This window comes from Strigops habroptila, chromosome Z (assembly GCF_004027225.2).
Source record: "Strigops habroptila isolate Jane chromosome Z, bStrHab1.2.pri, whole genome shotgun sequence".
Classification (NCBI taxonomy): domain Eukaryota; kingdom Metazoa; phylum Chordata; class Aves; order Psittaciformes; family Psittacidae; genus Strigops; species Strigops habroptila.
The window spans coordinates 38,030,196-38,053,811 of record NC_044302.2 but is presented as its reverse complement, the minus strand read 5'-3'; the positions used below and the strand labels follow the sequence as shown (position 1 = coordinate 38,053,811).

The window sequence follows — 23,616 nt, the reverse complement described above, 5'->3', positions numbered from 1 at the left end:
AGCCTTGAATTGAGCAAATACACAAGGAAATGTTTGTAATAGTACTGAGTTTGTTAATGGCAGCATAATTATGCGCAGGTCAGGTTTGTGGCATTTTGAAATAGTACTTGACTTTCTTTTAAATGGTTTTACATGTATGTATATATAAATGAGGTAGTGTGCCAGTAAAATTTCCAGTTTTCAGCAGTGATGTCAGTCTGACTACCTGAAAGTCTGTGTTTAATTTTGACGCTAACAGGGGTTTTTTTTCTATCCATCAGTTACTTAACAGCAGTCTTAATTTTTGATAGTTTTTTTGGAAAGCAAATTTTCTCTGATAAAATATAGTCAAAGAACAAAAATGTAACAGTTGTATTTGTCTTCAGTGGCAGACACATCCACTCCCCTCATCAGAGCTCAGCCAGTGGTGCCAGTAAAATTTCATAATCCTAACTGCTCAGATTAACGAATTACAATTCACACTGTGTTACAGTTTCACTTTAATACTGCATTTTTTCTTTTTTTTTTTAATGCTGATCCAGAGATAGTGTTAATACACATCAAAAGGGATTTATTCCACTCTTTCTTGAGCAGATGGCAGCTAGAGGACTGCGTGAGTAACAAATAATATAGCTTGGGTGTGTGCTTGCTGATATTAGCTGGGCTAACAATTCTCAAGCTCCATTATGTGTTCATGACGCGGGGTGTGCGGTTTATGAGGATTCTGCAGTTCAACAACTCATTGAGATGTAAGTACATGAAGCAAATTTATCTCTGTCAAATGCATGCTAAAGTTAAAAAGCAGCTGGTTTACTTCAAACAAAACTTTACTGTCATCTTGGGCTCACCTGTGCTTACCTTGAAGGTCAACACAGGAAAGCCACACACACACACACACACATATGCAAACAAAGATTTCAAACAGAAGTCTTTATTGCAGCTTTCCATAAAGCTTTTGGGGGTTCTTTGGGTTTGTTTTTTCTAACAGATAGCTCTCCTCCATGTTCAAGGCACCTGATGACCTCTCTGCTAACACGGGCCACAAGGACCAGGTAAGCAGCCAGGATTACATCAGACTTCAGATGCTCTCCCTTATGCTACAGTACTTGCTGCAATTGATTTTTCATTGAAAGCTAGAGGAGAGTGCTATAAACACCATTATATACAAATGTACAAAAACATTAATACCTGAAATACAAAAGGACAGAGAAGCACTCAACTATGTTAGACTAGACTATATTAGAATATACAATCTTCTCTTGTACCTTGCATTAATAAAGTTACAATATAGATTTGTGATAAAACTTTAGAAAGGGCTTAGAGACTATAGAAATGATCCAAATATAAAGGCTCTCTTTAAAAACATGCAATTGTGATACAGTTCATGGAGATTGCGAAAATTCAGTAAAACATGTCCATTGTCTGCAGGGATATGTTAAGTTAATGGTTTGGTTATCAGGTAATTATATGGCAACATTGGCATGCATTGTCATGTAATTGTCATGCAGTATTTTACATTAGCCATTGGCACCATTTTATTATATTATTTATATGGAAAAACTTCGGAAGCGTGTGGCCCTGAGCAAGATTTGAGCTGTGATGAAGAGCTTTCTCTTATGTTCTGTTGGTGCAAATAGGATTTAATTTCCATCAGCTACTATCCTACCAATGTGTGGCACAATCGGGATAGCAGTGCAAGCTTATAAAATTCTTGCAGAATATCCATTGGAAAAACAGCACGGCAACAGTGACGACTTTAGCTTTTGAGCGACCCAGCCAGGCAGACTTTACTTTTTAATTTAAAAAATTAACCCTTTAGCCAGGGTTAATGTTAGAATGGAACAGTTGAAGGCCCAATTGGCATACCTGCAACGTGTCTGTGTGCTTGTATTAGCTTTTTTGGCATCTTCTTCCATACAAAATTTACTCTGGATTTTTTGGGGGTTTTGTTTGATTTTTTTTCATTTGTTTTTTTTTTAATTCAAATGAACAATCATATCCTTACACCAAAATCACTTGGCGCAGACTTTTTTACTTGGAATTTGCTTCAACTTCGATGCCACACCTACTATGCATACACTACATACTAGAGACAAAAGCAAAAATCTTTCATTTATGCTGTTGCATAATGCTGTGTAAGAATTGAATGGAAAGAATTGAAATATGATTCTACTCTAGCAGAATTACATCCTAACTTACTGTTGTTATAGCACCTGAATTAACTGTGTGCATGATACCACACAGAGGTTTATATTTCAAGGTAAGCAATCTTACAATATCCAAATGTGAATCCTTCACCTCTCTTTTCAGTATTTTCAGTATTGGACCAGTCCTTGCATGTCCCTATTGCCGTAATACTTCTTAAATTCAGCCTTTCTGCAACCTGCTTAACAGAAGAGAAATTATTTTAATCAATCATCTTTGCATGTTCTTCCAGTTGCCTAGTGGCATGCCTCACAAACCTTCTGGCTTCATTCATATGTGTGTCTGAAATAGTTTCTGCTTCTTTCTTTGGTAACCCTAGAGAGAAGGGTTATTGAATTCTGACAAATCTTCACACTTGTCATCTATGCTTTCAGTTGAAAAGCTTGTACTTTTCCAAACCATTTTTGTTCAGACATGCTTGATATATGCATATAAGACGTCTAACATATCATATGGCAGTAAACAACCCTTGATTTCTAAATTTTATTTCAACATAGTAGTTTTATTTTTCTACAGATCAATCTATGTGAGCAGAGACCTAGAAGGGACATTTTAGTTGATTTTGCTGTTTTCTTTTTGTTTGTTTTTAGATTTCATGTCACTCCCATGTCACTCTAAAATGGTCTGCACAACCTGTCTACAAGGCAGGTACACAGTCATTTCAAAGTCAATAGGCTGGGGGTTTTTATGAAGGGATATGAATTATAGCATATTCGATTAGGTTGTAATATGACTTAAACCACAAATTTGCATGTGTGTGTGCATTCAGAAAAGTAAATTTGTCTTGCAGGTGTAGCTGGGATTTGAAAATGTAATTTTAAAGACTGGGTGTTGATATCCTCGCTTTTCAAAAATATTTATCTAATGATAATAAGCATTAGCATGTAACCATTTTTTTGAAGATGAGATATGTTTCATGACACTGACAAAGAATGACCAATATATTATTGTATTGTATAGTATTTGAGCATTTTTTACTAGAGGCATCAAACAGGTTGGGGCATCATTGTGTTAGAAATCATGCAAATATAATAAATAATAAGCCACAATATGACCTAAGAATTACTTTATAAACTAACACTCAGGATCAAAGATGTATCTTCCCTATAATAAGTTGTAAGACACCTTTGTATTTTCAGTTCAGGTGAGCCAGGGATCACTCATTTTCAGCTCACTGTTCTTTTGGGCTTGCATGCCTGCACAGCTAATACAAAAACATTCTGTAACAAAAGAGAGATGGACTTGTGTTTTCCATAGCTGTTGTGGAAAAAAATACTCATATAGAAGAACTGAAAGGATTTTGGAAGAATGTGAAAAGTGTAAAACCCAATGTCCAGAAGGAGATTCAAAAAATCCTACACTGAAAAGTCATATATTTAATGCCTCTGTTACTTGTATGTTTTCACACTAATGTACAATACTTTCTGATTATACTAAAATATTTGTAGATGTTAACAGAGCTTAATCTGTTTTTACAATCCACTGGAATTTTTAGCTTCATTGGCATAACTCTTAATATATTGTCTGGAAAATTAATATATCAGAGTTCTTCAATTAGGAGAATATGATAGTGCCATCTGTCTCTTTCTAGCTCTATTTTCTCTTACTGATCATGGCCAGTTACGCTTGCTAAGGGGAGGAGTATGAGAAGCAAAGTTATGTTAGTTCCTCCTTCCATTTACTGTCAGTTTGCTGATGCAGAGACATGAACCATTGTGTGTAACCTATTATGCAAGTGTACCCTGGTGAATCCCTCTTCCAGGAATGTATCTAATTGTTTCATGTTCATATGGCATAGATTAGTACTTTTATCATTTCAAATAAGTAGTAAGAACTGGTAAGTTCCCCTGTTCTTTGCATCTTTTTTTAGCTTTAAGTCTTCTGCCTGATAGGGGTTTTTTGGGTGGTAGCTAGTTCTTATGTTACATTAAATAACAATCATCACTTCATACCCACAGTCTCCATGTCATTCAGCATTTCAGAGACTTCTGTCACATTTCACAGTCAGTCATTACCCTTTTGTGGTAACAAATTCTAGTTCTGCTCTGTCTACTCAGGGTCTATTCATACAGAAGTTGTCATCTCTGATTATGTCCTTTATACTTTTCTTAGTATGCAGTGGTGTAGCTCAATATTTTCACATTTCAGACAGCTTGAAATGCTTATTTTTACAGCTCTACAAGCTCATGTAATTTCTTGTATTTAGCTTACCTGAAAAACAGATTGCTATGAAACATAAAGCAGGGGGAAAAATGTTGGAGAAAAATAATATAGTGAGTTCATCTTGGGAAAGTGGCTTGGAAAGCACTATCATTTCCTATCATGTCTAACATTTTTACTATTTAATATCTATAAAAATAATGCCGATACATATAAAAATAATGAGTTGTAAATTTAAAAAAAAAAAAAAATTAATCAAGAGGCTTCCATTTAGTAAGGGAAGGCTAGTTAGGCTAGACTTATTGGGTGTTCAAATACATATATTGCAACTACTTTCTCTGCCAAATTGATTTCAGTATCTCAAATTTGTTCACCCATACATGTATAAAGCTGATACCCTCACAGCTATACACAGTTGATACTACTATGTGTAAAACAGCAATGCATGTCTTTAATATTAATGACTGTACAGACAATTTTTTTACAAAGCATATCAGCAAATATTTTCATAGCTGAAAAAAAATCTCATATTAAATCTTTTTATCTGTGAATATGTTATGAAACTTGGCCTGAAGCGATTTGGTTAAAAGATGGACAATTTGTAATTACGTTATTGCATATCATTTGCATTTCTCAAATTACAATGCTATACTTCACATTGTTCATTCAGAAAGCTTAATTTTCCTGTCTAATCATATGGTTGGCACCTATATATATATAGCACCTGCTGCTCTCGTTGCCTCCTCCCAAACATTAACATTGATGTCCTCGCTATGCCTCTGGCATTTAAAATCATCATTCTCTATACTTTGTAAACAAGAATATTTAGGCATCTAATTACGTGTCTCATACAATATGCAAAAGTTAGACACCTAAGAATATCAGCTGGTTGAGACTAAGTGATTTCCCCACGTTCAAGCTGTGAGTAGAACAACCATCAGTCTGCCAAGCAAAGAAAGCCATGTGGCTCTTCTTTCTGGACATTGACTTCCATCTGACACAAAATATGTCTTATGTCTTGGACCCGTTCTTGGAAAACTTCATTTTTCAGCAAACTTACAAACTTTCTAAATGCAGTTGTCCTGCTTTTGCAGAATTTAAGCTCAAACCTATCTCTGGGGGAGCCTTGCTTGTTCTTGGTTCATCATGCATCAGATAGATAGCCAAATGGGAGGAAAAACCTTTGCTTGTCAAGGCTCAGCAAAGATTTAAAGATGGGCTTAAGTATAGCCATAGACAAGAAAAAATTGAGTGAGGTCAACTGTAAGTACTGCTTATTTGTCACTGACTTAATGGGATTTCAGCAGGCAATTTAAGATGTACTTATTTGGAGTCTGTGTGATGTAAATCAGTGGGACCTATATAAAACTTATGTGTTTTGTGGCGAAAGGTAGGCTGCTGTAGTGGGATGTCCATTCCATTTTTTAACTCCCTGAACATACTGAGTTTTAAATTTAGGCACAGAGAATTTTAAAGTACAATAACTATAATGCATATCCTTCTGGTTTTTAACTCCTTGGCCTGTTACATCAGACAATCTGATGAGGAATAATTATTTCATTGTTTTCATACTGTAAATTAATGTATATAGCTCATTTAAAAGGCACCTTAAGATCAACAGTTTTCTGTTAGGCAGTATTTCCTCCTCCAAACAACCAGAACAAAGACTTGTAACTTTGCTTTACATTGTTTGATGACTTCGATTTGAAATACATGTTCAATACCGAACAGATTTTGAAGCACCATTTAACGCAAGAAGAGATGCCAAAGCACTTTATGCAAATGTAATTCATTTGTAAGGATTACACTTTATTGATTATTAATAAAAAGGAACTATGTCAATTTCTGATGATTTCAGAGAAGAATACAAATATACTTCATTCTAGAGTCTCCAAAATCATATACCAGGGAGGTTTTTTTAGTTTTATCTACCACTTTCAAAAATAAACAGAATTAAATTACATTAATTATCCAAATTGTGTGACCTAATGCATCTCCTAAAGTGGATTGCACTTACAGGATTAGATTGTTTCGGGGAGTAAAAAAAGTGAAAGTCATTTTGGAAAACAGCTACTGACAGACTTCTGCTCTGCACTTCTTGCAGACAAAACACTTATTAATCTACACCATATGTTCTGCAAGAGTGTGAGTGTAGGAAAATGTATAATTCCACAACTGTATAATAACAACAAGAAGACATCCACATCATTAACCAAAATAATTTCTTAAGATGTTTCTTCACAAAACAAAGATCTGTTGTTTACTATTGTAAAATAAAAGTGCTTTCCTGTAAAAATGTAGTGTGGAAAAGCATAAAAGGGTAGCAATAAGGTGACTTTGGACTAAAAGCGGTGGTAATTTAGGACATAAATACCCTTCTGCCTTAAGTTCTTATAGAAAGATAACTGTTGTATGTTACATTTACTTCACTTTAAAAAGAGGAAAAAAAAAAAAGACATTTCCTCAACTGACTACAAATAACATTAATATTGTAAATAATGTTAAACTCAACCCTGGTAAAATCTTACCAGTTGTGTCTTTTTTATCTAAAGCAGAAACTGTGTGTTATTTGGTAGGATGTAAGGGAGGTGCATACACACCCGGATGTATAGAAGGGAGTGGGGGCAGGGCTGCTTTGTCTCCTTGTTGACCTAGTGCAGTGTATTTGTTCTCTGAGAGTCATGCAAGTTAAGGTGTCTCCCATTTCTGATGGTGATGTCCTTCCCCTTATGCTTTTCCTGCCAAGAAGGAAGAAGAAAACAGAAAAAATTTAGAACTTGCACAGAATCTGTTACAGTGGCTGTTCCTCTGTTTCCAGCACCTCAATTATACGTTTCAGAGACTGAATTCCTTCTGAAAATTCATTATTATGTAATATTTTTACTTTAAAAGAAAACTTGCTTGTTGGAGAAGAGGGTTTTCCTTTTTCTGCTCCTTTATGATAGGACAATTAGGCTTCACCAGAAGCTCCTCTAGTAATTACACAGAGCAAAGAGAAAACCTTAATTAAATTTTAACGATGAGTGCGATTGTGCTGATTAGGATCATAGTGGTCATTATACACTATCATCACAAGACTTCTTGTTTATATTGTATGTTGCTAGTACCATGAAGCTTATCTCAAAGTTTGTATTTATCTTAGTTTGGTAATCTCTCCTGTTATTAATTGCAAATTCTATTTACACTCTCTACACCTCATCACTACTATATCACTACATGTTCCTCAGATAGGCGCATTCATATGAACAACAACTTTCCTGTTGTTCAACCTAAACATTTTTCTTCTGTAGATTCTAGGAGCTTCGTGACCTAAAGTAGATTGGGCTTCAGATTTGAGTGAATTAAGTGCCGAAAATTTTGACATGGAGTTTGGCTAAAAGTTTTGTTTGCTCTCTTTTGGTAAACTGAACAAATGTCTTGTAAGGTGGGTGGCAGGACTCCTATTGATCTCTTTTTCTGTGGCCATCATTGTAATACCTTTGAGGATGGCAGAAATAATTGGAGCATAGGGCCCTGTGTGGAGACACATTTAGATACTTTAAGACATGGCTCAGCCCTTAGAGTTGTAGTGCAACAGCACGTATGGTGTGTTGTTATTCTCAATAACTAGACATCTGAGCCACATGGGTTATCTATGAGGTGAGTAAGTTGAGAGATGCTGGAAGTCCAGATGCAGGCAAAAGCGAAAGTTAAACATGGGTCTGTTTCCAAAGGTCTGTAATTCTGATCTGTGCATTTGGTCTCTTCATCCCCTTCAGACGTACAGAGACAGACTTTCTGGAATAGCAACAAAAGCCTCATAAATGGGAAATGTGAGGAGACATACTATGTGAGAATCTAGGATAACTTCCTCTTATAAAGTAGTGTTCTAATGTAAAAACAAGATCAGATGTAGAAGGTCAAGATGAGAAAAAGCAAAGCAGAAACTCATTCAAAAACTGCCCGTGACAGTGTACTCTTGGGAGAAAAGAACTCTGTAGGCTGGTTGTAACATCTCTGTGGCAACACAACCTCTGGGGAAAACAAGCAAATTAAATCCAGGGCTTCAACCTCTTGTACCAGGGTGTAAACCTCTGACATTAAACCTCTGACATCTGTAAACACTTGCCTATGGACTAAAAAAGTGTGGAAAGTGAATACAGCATACCTTTTTTTGCAGGGATTTGTCCAGTGCCTTGAGGTGCTGGGAGCCCAAGTAACTTAGATCATGCTCAGGTTTCCACATTGGCCACTTGACCACCAAAAATACATGGAGATAGAATTTAAGCATTTAAATATAAGAGAGCAATGCACATTGCTTATTTTCACATCTCAATGAAAAAAAAAAAGGTGTCCAGGAAGACACCATAATATTACAGATAGATGTGGTTAAATAAGTATTGAGGCATCGGTGCGGTACCAAGGGGCTCTGCAGGATATCAGGAGGTCATTGAGTCTTCATTTACTATCCCCACTGATCCCTTTTGCATCAATATCAAGCTAGGACACTATGTCTTCCACCTTCTCTTTCCCTTGTGTCCCCATTTGAACCAGCAGATAGCCTGCTGCTGCTTGCAAAAGATCACTGGCAACCTTACTGATGTTTTGCTTTAATTCACAAGGCAAGCAATGCCTCAAGTTATGGCATCACAGCATCCGCTCAGAAGAAATGTTTGGTTCCTTATTCTACCATGTCATCAGTCAGTCTCAATTGCCTCTGTCTTCACTGCAATTACCTCTGTGATGTGCACCCTGCAGACTCCTGCTTGCTGGCTTATATACACATTGTGTCCCACTTGGGAATAAGGGCATATAATTTTATATCAATGTGGGTGTAAATTACAATATCAGTCTGAGATTTAATTGACTGATGAACATGTTCATAGAATCGTAGAATCATAGAATCATAGAATCATAGAATCATAGAATAGTTTGGGTTGGAAGGGACCTTCAAAGGTCATCTAGTCCAACCTCCTTGCAATGAGCAGGGACATCTTCAACTAGATCAGGTTGCCCAGAACCACATCCAGCCTGGGCTTGAATGCCTCCAGGGATGGCGCATCACCACCTCTTTGGGCAACCTGTGCCAGTATTTTACCACTATCATTGTAAAAAATTTCTTCCCCACATCCAGCCTGAATCTCCTCTCTTTTAGCTAAAAAAAAAAAAAAACGAAAAGTCTGAAGGCAAACATCTTTGCATTGTCAATGATTAGCTGCAGCCCACATCCCAAATTAGGATGTGAACCTCCAAAGGAAGGAAGTGTGAATTAGATGGAACAGAAACAAATGGTTTGGGATGAACAAAGGGCTCAGCCTTTGTAATGTAGTATTTCAGATTCCAGTGATAAAGTTACAGAGGACCACTTGGGGTCTTTATTAAAGGATGTCTAAAGAAATAACGAACCGTGAAGAGGTGACATGATCAATAGATTAGCTCCAGTTTACATTTGTTATAATTCTCACCTAATTGCTTTCTTGGGTCTGCCCATGGCCTTAATTGCATACTGGTATGTCACCTTTGAACTTTGCTCTGTTAATTTTAATTGTAAACAATGGACTGTCTTTGAAATATTTCCTTCAGTTTTCCCTCTTTTATGTCACAACTGAACCTATGCCTCCCTAATGTATTATAAAAAGGAAATATTTTCTCCCCGTTGTGCCTGAAGACAGACGTTAAGTTAAAATTCGGAAGTTTCTATTACCCTAGATCTAACACTGGACAAAGAAGCACCACCACTGTTTGCAGTAAGCAGGAAAGGTGGCTCACCAAATATGGAACCTGTTTAATATGCCCGTATACCTGTGAGCACACATACACTCTCCATGTATAAAATAATTCAAAATGCGATGAAAGATAGGAATCTTCTCAATTGTATAGCAATTTCAGCAGATTTTATCAGTTAGTTTCTTTTTTAACATTGCTTGCAGACCTTAAAGAATATTATTGCACCAGTAAGGTCCTTCAACAGGTTCTAATATGAGTCAGGAACAGATCTTTTTATCCACTGGGTAACATTTACATTTATTCCTTCATATGTTATACAGAACCATTAATCATTCTGCAGCCTCACTACCTCATAGGAGATGTAGGGCAATGATAATGTTTTATGTGTGTAATTAATCCTGTGGCAGATGTGTAGTTTCCAAGACTACTGACATTAGAGTATTGACAAGATTCAGAACAAATATTCAGACACTGGGTTAGTAATGATTTTAATGTGGTAATATCCAGTTACTCATAAACACAGAATACTCAGACCTTAAGTTTTACACAAGTGTTGTTATTTTAAAGGCTTTCATAGAACTAGTGTGGAGGGTTTTATATTCCTAATGCTGTTGAACAAACAGCACACAATTAACATAGCAGCTGGGTGTGCATAATTCCTCAATTCACCTCCACTCTGTGATAGTCACCATTTGTGAAGTCAGAGGGGTAATTTATAGTGAAAATAAAGGTTATTCAGGGAAAACAAATGATGCCAAGAAAGCTGCATATATCTTTAAAGGTTTGCTTTTAAAGTTATGCTCCCTTTCATTTTTGCTAAAAAGACCTCTTTAGCTGGATTCTTGGCAAAGGGACAAATTCAATTACATATATTAAAATCTACGGAAGTACAAATTCCCTTTCACAAAGGAAACCCTTTGCAAAGCACATGGAACTTCAGCTGAGGATGGTCAGGACCGCTACATTTCCATGTTTTGATGCATTTTCCTCTATTGACTTTTCATTATTTGTTGCTGTATTATTTCTTATTCTGCCATGAGGTGGGTGTGCTGGTGAGCCCCATGAGTTTGAAGGCTACACTTTATACAGATGCGATTTTTCACGGTATTTAAAATAGTATATGTTTTGTAAACTGCCTGAAAGTGTAGACTTGTGGCAGTTCCTCTTAGTTTCAAATCATATAGCATAAATGCAGCTGATATGTCTCCTTATGGAGTGGAAGAATCATAGAATAGTTAGGGTTGGAAAGGACCTTAAGATCATCTAGTTCCAATCCCCCTGCCATGAGCAGGGATGCCTTACAGTAGAGTACGTCACCCAAGACTCTGTCCAGCCTGGCCTTGAACACTGCCAGGAATGGAGCATTGTATAGTCATATTTAGCCTGGACCATCTTGATTCTCCAATTTCGTGGGAATAATGAATACATTAAGCCAATAGCCCTCAGTTTGGTGGCTCTCCGTCAGACTTGCTCCCCAGAAAATAATGTGGCTTCACAGTACGGTTGTTAAACTGCTATGTAGCTATAAATCCTGTGCTCTCAACTTCAGACAGAAGTTTTGTGGAAACTTTCCAAAGTGGGCGAGAAATAGGTCTGCATTGTTTGCTTTCCAATTCTCTTAAGCCGTATGAACAAACCAAGAGATGAAAGGAATCTACAACTTCTCGTGTTCAGAAGAGGACTTGAGCCTTGCTGGGGAAAGCTTCAAAAAGATCTTGTGGACTGTGAACACTGCCTACCCTCCACTTTACACAATATACATCATTGTGCAACTTTTGAAGCTGAAAATTTCCCAAACATCTATGGGACTTGGCAGACCAGCTGTCATATGCTGTGTGTGGCTAAAATGGGTGGAAAGGAATTTCAGCTGCACTGTGAGCTACCTCCACATCTGTTTTCTGAAGTACAGCCATGATTCACTTCAAATGTCCTGCTCCTCAGCTCCTTCATTGCCCTGAAAATCATTGTCCATAGTTCTCTGTTGCCTTTGGGACATTTTCATCTCTTGCTCTACCTCTTCATCATTAACTCACATGAAGAGACAAGGAAAGAGCATATTAGCCTCAACTGCATGCAAATTGACACCCTTCCTCCCCCCATCCGGTCCCCCAAAAAAAAAAAAAAATCCATGTGACTTTGGTGACTGAATGCTTTGGGTCTGCTTAGGAAATGTAAATTAGGTAGTGTTTCTATTCTTTTTAACTGCCCTCTGTCACCGTGCTGTGTGAGGACATTTTGACCTGTTTCCTTGTAATAGGCTCTAAGCTATTTTGCAGAGCAAGGAACTGGATTGTCACTATTATTCACAGACTTAGATCAGGATGAAGGTGGTCTCAGCAGTTCTCCCAAAAACAGATGTTAATCTTTGAGAAATTGGGAATACGTAGCTAGTTTCATCCCCTGTGTTAGACATTCTTATCTGCTCTTTGATATTCTCCTCTGTTGATTCACTTTATTATTGTTTGATTACCTTTCATTTATAGAAAATACATTTGACTCTATATTTCCATTTTTTTTCTCCTCCAGTCCATAGCAACATGACTTCTGCATGTAATATTGAATTGCTGTTAACAGCATAATTAACTGTAGGGATTTTTTTTATATAAAAATGGTGAAAGAAAAGAAAATAAACGTTGTCAGAAATGTTTGGAATGCCTGAATTCTGTGATTAATATCTGTGAATCTGTGAGCAGCTGCTTGCCAATTTGTTCCAATTAAAATGTGGAAAAGAAGGTTATTCACTATAAATAGCACAGTTATCATGTACACTGCTCCTTTGCTTTTTTTAGGTTAGAATCAAACTAATTTCTTCCTTACAGAAATGGTATGCAGCAAGGTTGAAGTTGGTGCCACATTTTATCCTATGTAAGTCATTGTGTTTCAAAAAACTGCCAGATTAGCCTCATGTTCTGTCTTTCGTCATGTAATGAAATAAGGACTGTAACAGGTCAAATCAACCATCTGTCCAGTGCAGTAACAAGCAGCAGTTAGTTCGAGGTGCTTTGGAATGGGATACAGCATACTGTAGCACTACGGACCTGCGCTATTTCTGGGAATTTGTGGCCAGACTTCCTGAGTTGGAAGATGCTTCAAGAGCTTCATTTTTAATAGCCTAATTCTGTGAACTTGTCAAATCTAGTCTTGAATTTACTTACACTTCACAGTATTCTGCAGCAATTAACAGTATAGTGCTAATTGTATATGGTATGGAGAAAGAAAGTTATCTGTGTTTCTTTTAAAGTTATTGCCTGGGATTTCCATTACATGTTCCCTGTTCCTGGTATTCTAAGAAGGAGCAGATAAACATTTCCTTTTCACTCTTTTGGTAGTGCTTATTATCTTTAATATGGCTGCCCATCATGTTTCTCCAGAGCTGTCTCTTAGCCTACAGAGCTTTCCAATCCAATTTAGTTTCTTTGTCTGAAAATCATCCCATATGTCTGAGCATTTCTCATGTCCCTTCACATATTTTCCTGCAAAAACTCCTCAGATAAGGTGACTAGTTCTATACTAGGAATCAAGATTAGTGGTTTTAGGTGTAGTTAATGATTTATACAGTAGCATAATATACAACAGTCTCTGTTTTGCTCTTAGTTCGTCATATGTTAATGGTTCCTTTTGCCTGGCTGGTGGTTCATCATATTCATCATATCTGATTTCTTTAGGAAGTCTTGAGTTAATGCTGGCAACAAGGCTATAGCAAGGGAAGATGATTGCATGAGTGAAGCATTCACCTTCCCAACACTTCAGAGATGTCTAATGGAGCATCTGAGCACCTGAGATCCATCAACTGCTGAGACCACTCCCCAGATCACAGTGTCAATAAAGACTTCTGTAGAACAAATCCACAATGGGGCTGCAAGTCTGTAATCAAGGGATAAATGGAAACAGGTGGAAGGAGCCAGAAGCAGATTGAAAATCAGGTGCGGAAGCCAAGAAACATCCTGGATCTAGACTGTTTCAAGGTGGTTCAGCTCAGTAATTTTCTCATTTCCCCTCTTGATTTGCTAAAAGTAGGTTTTGTTGATTCAACCTAAGCAGTTTTGTAGGCTTATGTCATGCTGAATGGACCTGACCAGAGAACATTTAAGATTTCCTCCTGAGTGAAAGATTGAAAACAATCTGTTTTGCTTTTCTGCTATGGTTTTTATCTTTCTTTTACTCCTCAATCATGTACTAGTTTCACTAGCTCTCCAGCCAGGTTCCTGCTTCTGAGGCACTTAAATGTAATTTATTACAAGCCTTTTTGCTTTTAATAACTTGCTTTTCAGAATATTTTGTGGCTGTTTTTATTCCATTTCCAAATTGACTTGTCAGAGCTGATACTATTTATATTTTTATATATATGTTGCTTATATTAATTTTTTGAATTATATCTTTTTAACTGCCTCCTTTACAACTTCACTTTTTAATTGTGAAAAAATACTTTTAAAACACCATTTTTTAATGGGAAGAGGAGGGTAGGTTTTGGTATTCGTAGCATTAGTGTCTCCACAAACTTGGAAATAGGGATTCTGCTATCTCTTTCTCTTCTTGCTAGCTCAAACCTCTATTAAGTCTGTAGTTCACTTAGTTTTAGGACTCTCTCACTCTCTCATGTTGCTTGACCTGAAAACATACAGTTAACTAATCACCAGATGCAGTCCACAAGGGAAAAAAGAAACCTAAAGAGTCAAGTGAAAATAAAGCTGCACTAAATTAGGTCTCTCTAACAAGTTGCCTGGATAAGAAAGGAGATAAATTTAACAGCTGATGTGTAGACTATTAATAATTTTGTGATTAATTTCAGAACAGGAGAAATTTTTAAAGTACTACTTCTTTCAAAAACAGAGCATGAAAAAAGTTCAAATAATAATGCAAAAATGTAACTGGATATTCATTAGTCAGTTCAGGATAAAAAAAACTTGACATATCTTCTGGTTTTCTCCAATAAACCTGACTATACCTGTCTTTTGAGTAGTTTACTAGCATACACTGACAACTAGGTTATAATTAATTGCATGACATGGTTTATCTGGAATCTCAGATTTTTGCCATACACATTTGCCAGTCCTATCAATCATTTCCAACATGAAAGACACATTGTTTAACTCCTGCCCACCTGCACAGATTTTCATATTACTAATTTGAATTGTATACAGTGTATGAGCTTACCCTAAGAACTGTGCAATGCAATATATTGCTTCCTCTTGGCAGCATTTATAGCTGTAAGAGAGAAACCAGTGTAATTTTTGCAAACTGACATAATATCTGTTTAGGATCTCTCATTAGCACATGTTGAACCCATTTGTGCTATCACATGCTTTTAAACTAGATACCATGAGCTGTGGAGAAATATTGGCTAATGTAGCATGTGAAGGTATAATACGCCTTCATGCAGCCTCTCTTCCAGCAGTGTTGGGCTAGAGAGAAATGCCTAAGAAATTCCAGGCTGTTAAGCAGATTTCAGACTTGCTTTGTGAAAATCCCCGCCATGAATAAACCATGCACTGAATAAACTGTGAGTAAAAATAGCTTTGTTACGCTTTCAAGTTTCAGGCATATCTTACCAAAATATGTGAAGCTAAGGCAAAACGGCTCTCCAATTTTAGGGAGATGTCCCACTGCTGACCAAGTAGCAGTGGCAGAAGTAGTGTTGTCTCACAGACTGCGTTTCTATCACTGTATTATCCACCATTACTCAGAGCAGATGCTGTCTGATTTATGCCAAAATGCACTATACTCAAGCCAGTGACATCCATGTGAAACAGTTTAACCCACAGTTAAACTAGCATACTATGTGGTCCCGGTTTTCTTGTGCTTTCAAGACTGTCATTGCATACAAGAGTAAAATATTAGGTAATGTTGCTTCGACAACAACAACAACAACTGTAATTAAAATGTTAACATAATGACAATCCACAAAAAACAAATTATGGAGGGGATGAAGGGGAAGTACAGGTCCAAAAACTGCTGTGGGATTAACACCAGCGATGCTCACAGCGTTAATACATAGAGTAGCCTTTGCACAGTTAGTATGTACTGATTGATATTAACGCCAATTAATTGACAGGAATTTACTGCTTCTGGTTAAACTTGAGCAAGGCCTAGAGAATCTGATTTCTTTTTGTTTAGAAAATAATTTTGCCCAACAAACAAATGAGCAATATGTAACACAACTGCTTAAAATAAGCCATTTGAGGGTTCATCCAAAGCCCTTTGAAGTCAATAAGATTTTGCCATTGACATAAATCGCTTTTGAATTAGATCTTCTAAGGGATAGATATAATAAAAGCTGATGACAGAGAAGAAGGTTAAAACTAAAAGGCAGGTAAAAGATGAAAGGAGAAAAATTGCCACACTCATCCAGCTTCATACCACTTGCAGTGAATCCATCAGGATATTTAGCCATTTAAACTATATAAGAGTTTCTCTTTATCATGATCTGTTAAATGATAGGGAGAATACACAAACAGTGTCCCAGATTTTCAATGAACGTAGGTTCCCAAATCAGGCTGTGTGATGTTCAAAAGTGTGATTACAGAGGCTGCCACTGATTTTGGAGACAGTTAAGGCTTCACTGAAACACATATGAGATGTTTAGTGTCTTTCATGGATTGGTCTTTTCTTGATAATCTCAGTTTAGGCAAAAAATGAAATGCCAAAGATCAATAATATATCACAACTGAAAAGACAATTCAAATGCCATTTCAAATACTGTTCTATCTTTTTGGCTAGATTGTTTCTTCTTGAAAGATCCTCCTTCCAAATACTATCCTTTAAACATATTTTGGTTGGGTTTTTTTAGCAGAAACACTTTCTAATCTATTTCCACCCCTCTGTAGCATCCATTCTTCAGCCCTGCATTTTAAGTATGCATTTTGGAACAACCTGAAGTTTAAGCAAACAGAAAATAATTTTTTTCAATCATCATAGCTGTCATTCTAAAATATTAATACTCATTTATGGAAATACATACTGGTGGAAGGCACCTCATTAATATTAAGACAATCTTTGTCAAGGTAATTTTGAGGCATTACTTTTTGAGCTACATAATTATAACAGTATGCAGAGTCACACCCTGTGAATCTTGCCTATATTTTCCTGAGATACATACATAGGGAAGATATATGACCCCTTCCAGCTTTAGGCGAGGTCAAACACTAGCTCTGCATGCACCTTTGAATTTATACTAAAAAATCCCACATGGTTAGTGTTAATATGGTCAAATACATGCAGATAATTTTGAATATCTGATTCATTTAAATGTTCTTAATTTTCATATTTGTATCAACTGCAAACTTTATATTCAGTTCCTAAAGAACGCTCTTCTTTTTCCTTTTTTAAGCAATATGCCTTAAAGTCTTTTCTACTGAACCCACAGTATTTAGCAGTTTCATCTTTCCCCAGATTTTTCTAATAGCTCTTTCACAATTTTCGGATTTTAGTCTAAATAACACAGTACACCCTGATGTGTATAGTATGCTAAAATTTGAGCAATCTCATGTCAGGTTTATTCTGAAATGTTACAATATAGGTTTATTCATGATTTATTATTTCAAAGCTGCAAAAAATTGGCATTAAGTAGAACTAGGATTACGACTGTTTTATATAGTCCACTGTGAACACATGTACCTGAAATAAATGAAATAAATAACAAAATTTTTCACCAAAGCAGAGTGAAGTACTGGTGAATATTTAGAGAGCAGAAGCATTGACTTATTTAGGGCTGTGTGCTGGGGAACTAGGCAGGTTTGCCATCCCTACAGGCTTAGATGCAAAGAAAGCGTATGAAAGCATAGTATTGAAGTATTTCATATTTTGAAAAATATATTTTTATCTAGTGTATACTAACAATCAAGGCATTCTAAAACAAAAGGAAGAGGTATAGTTCAATCAAGCCCTTATTTTCATGGATCAAGTTCCAGATGAATTAGCTTATGTTCACTAAAATTATCTGTGTGGGTCAAACGTGATAAATTTGGCACGAGTGTGGGACCATCACTTTTGCTTGTACAATAAACACAGAGCCTCCATGCCTACATGTTTTGTAGTTAGACTTAATTGATTTAAAAAGGGAACTCTCACAGGTAGGGAGGAACATATATTAATGAGACTAAATACTCTGCTAATGAAGAATCCTGGGCAGTTTTCCAAGGATTTAATGAACATTCTGGAAGATTTTGCTCCTCTCTAAAGGTGCAAAAGCAAGTAGGCCAATTTTCTTTTTTTTTTTCACTCTGGGTTTTGCTTAATTTTAAAGGACTTTCAACTTGAATGATGAAACTGGTTAAATAGGTAAGATTTTTTTTAATTTCTTGTAATTTTTCCCTGGATTCAGTTATCAAAGCTATAAGTTACAATGCATAATTTCCAAATGCTAAACATTCTAATAGAAGTTAATGCTGATAAATAAAAAAATATTGTATTGATTCATTAAAAATTAATAAACAGGATTTGTCATTGTATTTCTATAACAAATAAATACCTGCTTACACATACCTATTCTCTGAAAATATACATTCTCATCTGCATGTATAGATTATCAAGGGTATAGTGAAATGGGGAGAAGAAATCAAATCATATTTGGTCTTTTTTCTCTCGGTGGCATTATCTGCAAGGGCTATTGTGCTAAAAGACCATTTGGATCAACATAATGAACCGAGCAGTGTGCATCTCAATAAAAGGGATCTTTAGAGATGCATGTTTAGAGATTTTTGGACCCTTAAAGTTTTGTCATTATACAATAATAGCTTCTTTAGGTTTATGTACTTTTTTCACACGTATGTCTTTGATTTTCTGAGATCAGTCAAGTACTTCACATAAACTTACCATGTGGAGTTGTACAGTCTTCTATTTGCTGCTCTTCTTACGCTATGTGCAGCTGTCTTTATGGAAGAGACATGATTATACAGTTGTCATTGTATCCTAGTGCCTTTCAGAAATCTTTAAGATATAGACAGAGCTAACCTGGATTTTTTAAAACAGCAATAGCATCTGAACTAGAATTGTTATAAGATATTTTAATCATTCACATGACAGCAGTTAAATAAGGAATGGTCCAAGTGCCAGAAACCCCCACCCCAAATGTTTAGCAACATAACTGCTAAGGAATTAGAGATGTTCGTAAGAAGCAGCTTTTCTTCGCTATTATGTTCAAACCCAAGATCTTACAATGAAAAAATGTAAGGAAAAGACTGCTATTCAGATGCTCTTCAAAATCTGTGTGCCAAGTCCCCGCAGATTTATAATGTCAGGATAGCCAAATATTTTCCATGGCAGAAGCTCAACAGCATGTGCTGGGAGCCCAGAGGCTGCATGACTGCAATGAGAAGTGCTCAGCAGCCCATACATGTGTCTCTGGGTCTGCTCATGGTGCAAAACCTTCTGCTTGTTCTTCTGCTTGCCCACACGAAGGGGAGTGGGCCCAGCCTGGAGGTGCAATAGCTCTGAATCATGAACTTGCATAGTGGGAAAGATATATGGGGAGGTCATCTGGGACTACCTGTTTCTCAGACACGTTCCTGTTAGATCAGGTTGCTCAGGGTTATGACCATTTCAGTTTTGACTCAGTTCCCTCAACCTCTCCTGTCATGCCAAGTGCTCCACCTTGATGGCCCTCCTTTGAATTTGCTCTGCTGTGCCCACATCTGTTCTTCACTGGGGAAACAAAACAGGACACTACTCTCACAAGTGAACCACAGACGAATAGTTACCCAGCATCTCAAACCCCATTTCTTTCTCCTCCCACCCAGATGCAACAACTCACAAATCTGAGGACTCAGCTCCGTTACCTACACATAGGAGCATTGCACTCTTAAAAGATCGCTATTCCCAGACCTTCATGTGTCTGAGATACCTGCCAGCATTGTGCACACATGATACACAGCAAGGTGATGCTCAGGAAGCCTCTCTGGAGTGGCAGCTGGTAATTGACTCAAAGGTGTTTCAAATGACACTAACGTCAGTGCCTGATTGTAGAGAACCTCTGTAGGAGATGCTCAGATGCTGGATGCCAGGAACTGCCCTAACAATTTTACCTGTCTCTTTCAAGGCAAAGGTGATGGCCTCAAAAAAGTCATCCTGTGGCACACATCTAGTCACCTACTCTGTTTACTCTGTGCTTTTTACTAGTTCGTCTTTCTGAAACAATTCATTCTTTATTTGTCTGATAGCTACTCCCTTCCTCCCTGTCATCAACACCAAAATGTCATGATTTGTAGTCCTGGGTTACAACTATGCCGAATAGCTGTAGGCAGCACAGAGTATGAGGGAAGTGTGTTGAGTTTTTTTCTTATATTTTTGAGACATAAAACTGCAGGGTGGAAACTAAGAAAGGAAATTTGCAGTTCAAGTCATAAGGAGGAAAAGACATTTAATGTAATGCTGTAATTCTGCCAATTCAATTGAATTTAAAAGGAGACTAGAAATCTAGGATAATAAAGTTCCTAGAACTTGTGTGAGAGTTGGCAGCTGGCTAGAGGACAGAAATATTCCCAGTGCCCCTGCAAAGGGGGAGAGTGACCATACTCAGCCATAACAAGTGCTGTCTTACAGCAGCTGACTGGCCAGCGGCCGCAGAGCCAGGGCTCCAGAACAGCCTGTCCCTGCCTGCAGTGGCTCAGAAGGACTACAGAGATGCAATGCTGGTGAGATGGATGGAGCTGTTCAGGATGAAACATGCTGCTCAGTAGAAAATCTCGTATCATTAATTCTCCTGTTCAGTGAAAAGCATTTTTTTGAAACAGCAGTAGCAACCCACCAGCAAGCTCATGGTACTAACAATAATGCGTGACTTACTCTATTTGTCTAAATGTTTCACCTCTAGTCCTACCTCTTCCTGTCAATTTAGATTGATGATTTTAGGGGCAGAGATCACCACGCAGCAGGACCTTCACAGTTATTAAGAACATTTGCTAAAGCAAAAATTATGTCTACTGTTTCGTACAGCGTGACTGATTTGGAGCCCAAAATAACCTAGATAAGTTGGTGAGCTGGATTTAATAGCTGATCTGGAGCTATCAAAACTGGCTCTGCACCACAGATATGCAGAACATCAAACTGAATAATCAGTGACAAGAGAAACCAATATGGTATCAACAGAAGGGCTGACAGCAGGTGTTAGACCCCACAATTAGCTACCTGCAATTAAAATGCAAGTGATACTTGGTTCTACAGCAAGCTAGGACCATTTAGAGATCAGCCAACTAGGGCTGGTTTTGTGGCAGAGAGAATAGGGCTCATGCCAGAGGTGTGTAAAAAACTGGAGACTGTACTTTTGTGTTTGCTGACAGGGTCCACCTGATTCTATTTAGTGCAGGATTAGTTCCTCAGTCCAGGGTCACCTTGCACCCTTCTAGTCTTCTATGCTGACACTGAAAACTGTGAAAGCGGAAGAAAACTCAGCTTTCTATTACTTCGTTGCTACTGAAGACATTGGTTGCGAGGTCATACTTTAGTTTCTGCTGTTTGACCATTTGGGTTACCCGAAGATCATCACCTTTTATGGAAGGTTTTTTAACTAGCAGGAATGGCTTCCAACAGCATAAGGGGTTTACGTAGACTGTGTCAAATGCCAAACATAATTTTTAAATAACCTCAAAACTGTTTTCACCCAGTCCACCCAAAGTTCAAGCACAATCTCTTGAATCCAGTGTAGCTGAGGGTGAAGACTTCTCTCTTCCTATTTCTCTGTTCCTTGATCTGCCTTCAGAAAAATCTTCCCGTGGCGCACACAGTGGAGATATCACAGCAAGCTTGCTTGGCTTTCTGACACCAAAACAGTCCAAGTCACTTCTATTTTCCTGATCAATGGTATTGTACCTCCAAACAAGCTGTATTGCACTATGAGCTGGTCTCTGACATAAAAATGTACGCATGATGTGTATAATGACGTATGCATACATTCATTTATATTCTCAGCACAGAGGATGAAATAATTCTGCACCATGTACATTTTTGTGCTGTTAAGGTGCACTGTTGCTCTGCAAGCAAACCAGTAGATCTTTCATTTGCCGGTGACATTGCACAAAGTGCTTATAATTCAGTGTTAGCTTATCAGCCATCCAATCTCCCACTCCAGGGAACGTGTCAACCATCAGAAGGAGTGGAGGAGGTGTGCTGAAGCTTAATGGCTTCTATTTCATCAGACTCACATTCTTAAGGGCATTTAATCAATGAGGACAAGTAGCAGGCAGATTTTTAAATAAATGTGTCACTTTAGGTTAATCTGCAGTACAATTGAATGTATTTGTTTATGCGATTCCATGAATGTGTTCCTCTGATGCTCAGCTGAATTGATAATCTGTAAATCAAAACATATTACAAGTAGTTTTAAACTAGCCCTTGAGCAATAACTTCATTTGACCTACTGGTATCTAGACCATTCAGAAGTTTCAGATCCAAGGGTGTTTAATGTCAGTGTTTCATATTCAGGAGAATTTCAACTAAGCCTTTGGTTCAGTGAATCAAATTATTTCTTGGTCATTGCAGTTTTATAGGAACATTTTTGTGGATTGGTTTTTTTTCCTATTCCTTTTCTTTTTCTTTTTCTTTTTCTTTTTCTTTTTCTTTTTCTTTTTCTTTTTCTTTTTCTTTTTCTTTTTCTTTTTCTTTTTTTTTCTTTTTCTTTTCTTTTTCTTTTTCTTTTTCTTTTTCTTTTTTTTCTTTTTCTTTTTCTTTTTTTCTTTTTCTTTTCTTTTCTTTTTCTTTCCTTTTTCTTTTCCATTCCTTTTCCGTGTCTCTTCATTTCGTTTTCCTTTTTCTTTTTCTTTTCCTTTTTCATTTCCTTTTTCTCTTTCTCTGTTTTTGGGGGGTTTTTTTCTTCCTTTCTTTTACTTTTTGAAGCAGTCTTTTGGAAAAAAAAAAAAACACAAACAAATGAGAAAGTTGAAAATATCTCACAAGCATCTCAAACATTTAATCATTGCCTCTTGATATTGTTTATTACTAATTATCTACCAATTATTGTAACCGTGTGATAGGATAACATATATAACTTAAGAAATCCTGTTTATTTTTAAAACAGTAAAAGCACACAAACAGATAAAATGGGGAATATGGATATGTAGGTACATTTGTTTGTGCTTGTGCAAGTGATAAGCCGTTACCCATGAGTTCTGATTTACTACATTAACTCCATGCTAATTAAAACATTGAAACTGTTTATCCTTCCTGCTCTGATATGAAACAGAGATTATCAGCAAATTCATGGGGGAAAAAGGGTCACTCATAAGTGCAAATTAATCATGTTTAAACCATTGTAAAATGGACCTAAATTAGCCACTGTTCCAATGATACCAATATATATTAGTGTTCAGAGACAGAAAAACTGACAAACTAGTGGAGAAAATGGCCAGCCCATCTGTACTTGGGACGTGCACTGATTCGAAATATTGGCAAAGCTGCTTTGATTTACAATTATATGAACAAGATTATAATCACGCTTAACAGTTAGACTGAATGCTATTTATGTTACTCAGCTGTGAGAACACATAAGGCCTGACTGTGTAGTTAAAAAACCCTTGGAGACCAATGCTAGTTTTACCTGCATAATGACCGCAGAGATGCACTGTAATAGCATAGAAT

The 23,616-nt window shown here is 36.9% G+C and overlaps 1 long non-coding RNA gene across 1 annotated transcript; it reads left to right on the top strand.

The window, feature by feature from the left end:
- The first annotated feature begins 626 nt into the window (after positions 1 to 626).
- LOC115600584 lies at positions 627 to 18,514 on the top strand. The gene is made up of 3 exons (XR_003989056.1): positions 627 to 728; positions 968 to 1,031; positions 13,716 to 18,514. It is a non-coding gene; the product is annotated as an uncharacterized LOC115600584 (long non-coding RNA).
- Positions 18,515 to 23,616: the final 5,102 nt, after the last annotated feature.